This window comes from Saimiri boliviensis, chromosome 14, assembly GCF_048565385.1.
Source record: "Saimiri boliviensis isolate mSaiBol1 chromosome 14, mSaiBol1.pri, whole genome shotgun sequence".
NCBI lineage: Eukaryota > Metazoa > Chordata > Mammalia > Primates > Cebidae > Saimiri > Saimiri boliviensis.
In genome coordinates this window covers 76,960,475-76,967,902 of record NC_133462.1, presented here as the reverse complement: position 1 = coordinate 76,967,902, position 7,428 = coordinate 76,960,475, and positions in this window count along the sequence as shown.

Here is a 7,428-nt window from a genome sequence, read left to right as displayed (position 1 = left end):
TTAAAGGGTTCTTCTCTTGAGTAGGTGAATGCCCCAGAGAACAAGATGTCTACCTCCTAACATTTGGCAATTTCCAGTGTCAAAGCCCCATGAGTTCTCATGCTCTGCCCAAGCATTCAGAGCCGCCGAGCAGCTTTGAGGGCCTCTCTGAATTGTGAACAGTCAAGGATCAACAGATATTTGAGGAAGGACTCCAACATGAAAGAGAGATCTTAACAAAGGCAAGAGTGGGCTGAGTATCAAAGGATGTCAGAAACAGTGCAAGGACCAGAAGAAAATTTCAAAAGGAACTCTAGTGAGAACTCTTCAGAGAAATAAGAGAAGACTTTGCCCTTTACAGAAAAGGAAATAATCAGAACTAGAAGGAACTCTTGGACATTTAAAAGACCATAATAGTTGAAATAAACATTCAGTAAAAGGAAGTCTGCCAGAAAAGAGAACTAAAAGACAAGGAGGAAAAAGAAAACAAATGAAAGGGATATTAGTTAGGATTCTCCAGATGTAGACCCAAGAGGATGTAGAGAGGGAGACAGGAGAGGGGATTTGTTAGAGGGATTGGCTCATGCAGTTTCAGAGGCTGAGAAATCCCACCCAGGCCCTCCGCAAGCTGGAGACCCCAGGATGCTGGTATCTTGGCTCAGTCTAAGTCCAAAGCTCAGACCCAGGGAGACTGATGGTGCAACTCTCAGTCTGAAGCCAAAGGCCTGAGAATCAGGGTGAGGTGCAGAAGTGGGGGTGCTGGTTTAAGTCCTGGAGTCCAAAGGCCAGGAAGCCTGGAGGTGTTATCCAAGGGGAGGAGAGGAAGAGTGCATCCCAGCTCCAGCAGACAGCTCCACACACCCACCTTCTGTCTGGTTTTCTTCTCTCTGGACCCATAGCAGACCGGGTGATGCCTGCCCACATTAAGGGCAGATCCCACTTCATCCACTCAGACTCCCAAGCCCATCTCTGGAGACACCCTCACAGGCACACCCAAAAATAGTATCTTACCAGATTTCTAGGTATACCGTAATCCAGTCAAGTTGACACCTAAAATTAGCCATCACAGGAGGAAATAATTTTTTTTAAATATAGAAAATATTCCCAGAACAGAAATGAATTTCCAAATTGGAAATGGGGCCCATCACTACAGATTTTAAAAAGACCTCCACCAATTTTGAAATGTCAGAACACCAAGGATAAAGAGAAAATCCAAAAAGCTTCTGGGGAGCTGAAATAGGGCACAAGAAGAAAACCAGGAATCAGAATGGCATTGGCTTCTCCAGAAGCCAGGAGTCTAGGGAACAACGCCTTCAACATGCTAAAGGGAGGGAATGTTATTTTCAACCTGAGATTCTACATTCAGCCACTATCAGTAAGTGCAAGGGTAGACTAAAGACGTTTTTCAGATGTGCAGGGACTCACAACAAATCAACCGACCTCCCATGCACTCTGTCTTAAGAAACTGCTGGAGACTGTACACCACTAAAACTAGGCTACAAACCAAGAAAGAAGAGATGGAGCTCAGGAAACAGGAGGTAGGATTCGACAGAGCATTGAATTCAAGTCCTCGGACCACAGCTGTGCTCAGGTCTCAAATGCAAGCTACTCAGTTTGGGGCAGGAGGAAGATCACGGCCGGAATGTGGGATCAGCGCATAAAGTGATAGGTTCTGCCATTCAGAAATAAGATCATCAGGCATTTGCCCGAGCTACAGGAGCAACTGGGAAAAAGATAAGGCCTTTTAGATAAGGCCATTCTTAATCCTAGGACAAAGGAAAAAAGGGCATATAATCACTGCACACATTACTTGCTCTGTCATAAACAATCTGTGAACTGTTGTAATAGTTAAACGCTTACTATGGATTTAATTAAGATATTAAAGTCACTATCCTAGGAGGGTAAGAAGAGGTGAAACCAGGCCAAAGAGTTAAGGAAACCGATGACCAGCAGAAATTCTTGCAGGATGGCAGGTAAGAAAAAGAAACAACTTGCTGAGATGCTGAAACTCCCTCAGCTTGTGAGATTAAAAAACTGGCTGAAATTGATGGGCACTAATATGGCCAACTGGAGATTGCACAGAATGAGCTTGCTGATGTCACAGCCTGAATATTCACCATGTTTCGTAGTAACGCTCCCCGCATTCGCACATGCAATCCATGAAATAGCAGGAAGAGATCACCGCACCCCCGAGGCCCTCCGCTTTCCTTCCATTAGCAGGAATTGCTGGAATGGAGGAAAGGAGCTCACTTACCTAAAGCATGCAAGCCTTTCTAGACCTCCCCTTTCCTTCCTTCAAATCGCTGCTAGTCCCAGAACCCACCCCACAAACCTTTTTGAATAAAATCATGGCACTAAAGCCAGCATAGGGAGACAGATTTGATCTAGACTCCTGTCTCCTTGTTAGTCAGCTTGCTATACAAAGCTTTTCTTTTCTCTAAAACCTGGTGTCATGGCACTGGCTTCTAGCACACTGGGCAGCTAGCCTCTTTTGCTCAGTAGCAGAGGGAGTGGGATGGGAAGAGAACACAGCCTTCTCTGCTGTAACAGGACATGGGTAGATAATTTCTGAGCTTGATAAATCAAGAAAAACAATATAAACGCATTATTTAGAAATACAGAGGTAAATACCAGAAGAAACAGCTCCAAGCGGGTATCTGTTTTCAATTACTGCATAACAAATCACCAGAAACTTAGCAGCTTACAGCACATGGTTAGCATCTCACAGTTTCTGCAGGTCAAGAGTCTGGGCACAGCTCAAGTGAGGTCCTCCGCAGGTCCTCGCCAGCTGAAATCAAGGCATCAGCCTGGCTGCTTTCTGATCTGGAGCTTGACCGAGGAAGAATCCTATTCCAAGCTCAGCAGACTGTTTGCAGAATTTTTAAAAATATTAAATAATAATGGCAAAAAAAACCCCCACAATTACTTTAGCACCAACCTAATATTTTTTAGAGATGGTATCTCACAGTGATGCAGCAGCTGGATTCAAACTCCTGGGCTGAAGCAATCCTTCGGCCTCAACCTCCCCAGTAGCTGGGACTACAGGTATGTGACACCATGCCCAGCTGAAAATGCATTTTGTAGTAGTTGCATGACTGAGGGTCCCTGCCTTTTCCTGGTGATGGGCTGGAGGCCTTCCTCAGGCCTCTAGGCCACCCCAAGTCCCCGAAGGCCACCCCCAGTTCCTTGCTTCTTCAACACGGCTACTGACTTTACCATGCCTCCCTCCGCCCTCCACCCCAGAGAGCCTCCAGTCTGTTTCTGCTAAGATGGAGTAGTGCAAAATAGAACCTAATCAGGGAAGTACTTACTCTTCCATCACTTTTACCATATAAACCCTGCCCTCAATCCAGTGAACACCAGGATAGGGGGACCTTTGGGACCACCCTAAAGTCTATTGGCCACAATGAGGTTATTAACTTTTTATTTTTTATAATCAAGTAATCCACAATACATAGAAGAGTATAATGAGTCCCCCTCGTCTTGTTTCCTAGGCAGTTCTCTTGCCTGGGAAGCAATGGACATGATAGGTTTCTTTCATAACCTAACAAAATGATATAATGTATATAATACACACGCCCATAGACATGAGTCACTCTGCACTCTCTCAGCCCGTGCTCCAGTGTGACATTGCCGCCTGGGCCTCCCGTGAGCGCTCTGTACAAATGGCAACACACATATCTTTCTCCCCGTTTCTCCCATGACTGGTAGCTCACTTTGCAAACTCGTCTGCATCTTGCTTTTTGCAGGTAATGTATTTTGAGATCATTTTCCATCGGTACCCGGATTCTTTATTGTTCTGCTGCTGCTGCATCGCATTCATTGACATTTTTGTGGACATCTAGATCTTTTCAACCCTCCCAGGTGAGAGAACTGGCTAGGAAACAAGACTAGGAGGGACTTACTATACTCTTCTATGTATTTTAGATTACTTAATTATAAAAAATAAAAAGTTAATAACCTCATTGTGGCCAATAGACTTTAGGGTGATCCCAAAGGTCCCCCATCTGGTGTTTACGCTCCTTGAGTGAGGGCAGGATTTATACGGTAAAAGTGATGGAATAGTACTTCCCTGATTATGTTATATTTTTACAAACAATGCTGCAATAAACACCTTCGAGGGGAGCCATAACAGTGTCGTCTCTGGGGAGTGGGACAGGAAAGTGCAAGCATCTACTGTTTTCATTTTAAGCCTTTCAGAAACCTATGATTTTAAAAAAATGTGCACATCATAGTTTGATAGATATAAAAAAGGGCCTTGTGATCTCTGTAGGGGTGACTCTGGCTACCTGAGAACGCTCTTGTCCTCACCACCATCAGAACAGGCTTTCAAGTCCCTTTGAGCTGCAGCCCCTACTTCCATTCTAGGCTTCATTCTTTCCTTTGCTCAACATTTAGCCAGCATCTACTACGTGCCAGGCGCTTGAAGATTGGAGCTTCTGAAAAAAAAAAAAACCCTTCTCTTTTCAGGCAAAATAGTTCACCAGTCCTTCATGTATGAGTTCAAACAGCAGCACAGTTCTCCCAGACACTCAGCAGAGAAATGCGCTGCTGGTCCCCTCAAAGAACAGGAAGCTCAGCAGCAGCGGCACCCTCCAAGTTTGGGGATTTGGGAATTTATGTGCTGTTCGAGTCCTACTTGCCAGTGGATCTGAGGGGCAGCCCTACAGCTGTGCACTCCCCTGATCACAGCCACCCACCCCTTCTGGAGCGTCATCAAGGCTGGGCGAAGTGGCTCAGGCCTGTAATCCCAGCACTTTGGGAGGCAGAGGCAGGTGGGTCACTTGAGCCCAGGAGTTCCAGGCTGCAGTGAGCCATGTTCATGCCACTGCCCTCCAGCCTGGGCAACAGAGCAAAACTCTGTACCAAAAACATAATAATAAAATTAAAAAGAAAAAACAAATTGCACCTCATCAGTCACTTCTGAGACACTGCCAAGCCCTCTCAAGGACCTCGTTTGCCAAACCGTAAGACCCTCCTCCATGAACGGTCAAGGCTAGGGGACCCCTCTGCATCTCCCTCCCTTGCTCTCACTCATCCTTCTGTCCCTTTCTCTCCTAGCTTCCATTTTATTCTTACTTACAATCTGTTTTCTTTCTCTCCTTCTCACCCAGTGATTAGCTGGGCTTCAGCCATGTCCCTGTATGCCCAACAGCGGGGACACCCCTGAGCCTCCTTCCCATTTACCTTTGTCCCAGGTGGTCAGCAGAGTTGTAGCGTTTGCAGCAGTGAGGTAGGCACATACCTACCTAACTTAACTCGGGGGGAAATTAGGACTCAGAGCCTAGTTATCTGCCTCAGTTTCTCCACAGCAACCTGTCATCGTGAACATGATCACCACCAGAGTGACACTTTCTGAGCATCTCCTGGACATTAAACCATTGAGTCCTCACAGCACCCCTTGGAGACAGTGTTGCTATTATCCTTATCATATAAATAAATGAGGAAAGTAGCCCCCAGGAGGCGGAGGAAATCTGCCCGCAGCCACACAGCCAGCGTGTGGCAGAGCTGGTCTTTCAAGGGGGTTGGGCCGTCTCTGGATGGAGACTCTTCACCTTGGCATTTCAGCGCTGGTTCTCTAAACATGTGGCAAACATAGTTTCTGTTTTCTTTCCCGTGAGCCACACTGACATGCCTCCAATCATCTCATCTGCCTGGTGCAGTTTTCCTACGAGTTAAAAATCCACGTACTCCTGCTACCAGCTGGCCGGTATTTCTTCAGCTTGGCTGCAGGACTTGAGACATTTCGTCAAATGCCTTGCGAAAATCAAGGCTACATCTCCGCATGAGGTTTCATCAAGGATTTGCCCCCCAGGGTCCCTAAGTAATAAACCAACTTGAGCCCAGCAAGCTCACTCCCGAGTCCTGCGTAAGCTGTCACATTTGGTGGACGGGTGTGGCCCCAATCAAGGAGCCCCTCTGCCCTCCTGAAAGCCAGGTCAAAAGGCTGATGGTGTTTGGAAGTGACAAGGGGCAGTGGTAGCAGGCAGGAGGTAAAGTATGATGGCAGCTGCCAAGTGGCAGGAGTGAGAAGATGAACATGGATCTGAAAAGTAGCTGGCACAGTGGTAAGAAGATCTGCTCTTTCAGCCCTGGGCAGCAGCCTGGAGGCAGCCTGGGGCCTAGAGTTCCTCCCTCCGGGGCGCCTCCCTCCAGGGCTTCCCTCCTCCCCCGGAGCAGGGGTTAACACCTGGAGCCTCCGACAGGCTTGGGCTGAGACCAAAATAGGGAAAGTCGGCCCTAGGAGGCCATGATAAGTGAACTGCCTGGGAAGCTGCCTGGCACATTGTCAGAGCTAGTGTTAGCTCTGGTCATCCTTATCATTCTTACTATTAGTGGAGCAGCTGTTACTCAGTCCCAGACAACTACTGTCATTCCGCTAGCTGGGCACAGTTATGTCAGATCTTCCAATCATCAAAAGAAGCTGAGAATCTGATTGTTATTAGTAGACACCCAATTTTCCCATATTCGTAACTGTGATGATTAATTTTAGGTGTTAAGTTGGCTGGATTGAGGGATGCCTGGATGGCTGGTGAAGTGCTCTTTCTGGGTGTGTCTACAAGGGTGTTTCTGGAGCAGACTCGCGTGTGAGTGCGCAGATTGAGAGGGAAGATCCTCCCTCACTGTAGGTGGGCATTACCCAATCGGCCGGGGATCTGGAAGAAACAAAAAGGCAGACAAAGTGTGAATGTCCTCTCTTCCAGAGTGGCGAGCCCTTCTCCTCCTGCCTTTGGACATCAGAACTCCTGGTCCTTGGCCTTTGACCTCTGGGACTTTTCCCAGCAGCTTCCCGAGGGCTCTCAGGCCTTCAGCCTTGGGCTGAGAGTGACAACATTGGCTTCCTTGGTTCTGGGGCCTTCCGACTCGGATTGAGCCACACTCCCAACTTCTCTGGTTCTCCAGCTTGTAGATGGCCTATGGTGTGTGGGACTCAGCCTCCAACACTGCAGGAGTCAGTTCCCCTAGCAAGTCCTCCCATACATCCATCTACCTCTCCCAGTGCTTCTGTTTCTCTGGAGAACCCTGGTGAATGCAGCAGCTAAAGCCATTAGAACAAAAACAAACACATGTGTGGACCACACGCAGTCTGTCCGCATCAGCCTGTGGGCTTCTCACCAGTCTGCACCGTCTGCCTGCAGGGATTAGGAACTTGGCCATGGCAGAGTCTTCCAGGCCTCCTTGTGTCCCACCCTCTTCTGAACACACACAGGCTCAGGAAGCACCCCAGGGACATTGTGTCCCAAGCTGAGTCCTTGAGCCTGACAATGGGCTGGCTGCCCTTCCAGCCTGGCAAGGAGAGTGGTAAGCACAAGCTAGGCAGCCAGGAGAAAGGAGCTCCACGCAAATGTCTGCCAGGGAGAAGCCAGTGTCCAAGCACAGCGCCTGGCACTGGGCAGCTCTGCCTCTACACAGGGGAGGAGCAGGAGGAGCTGGCCATGAATATTAGTC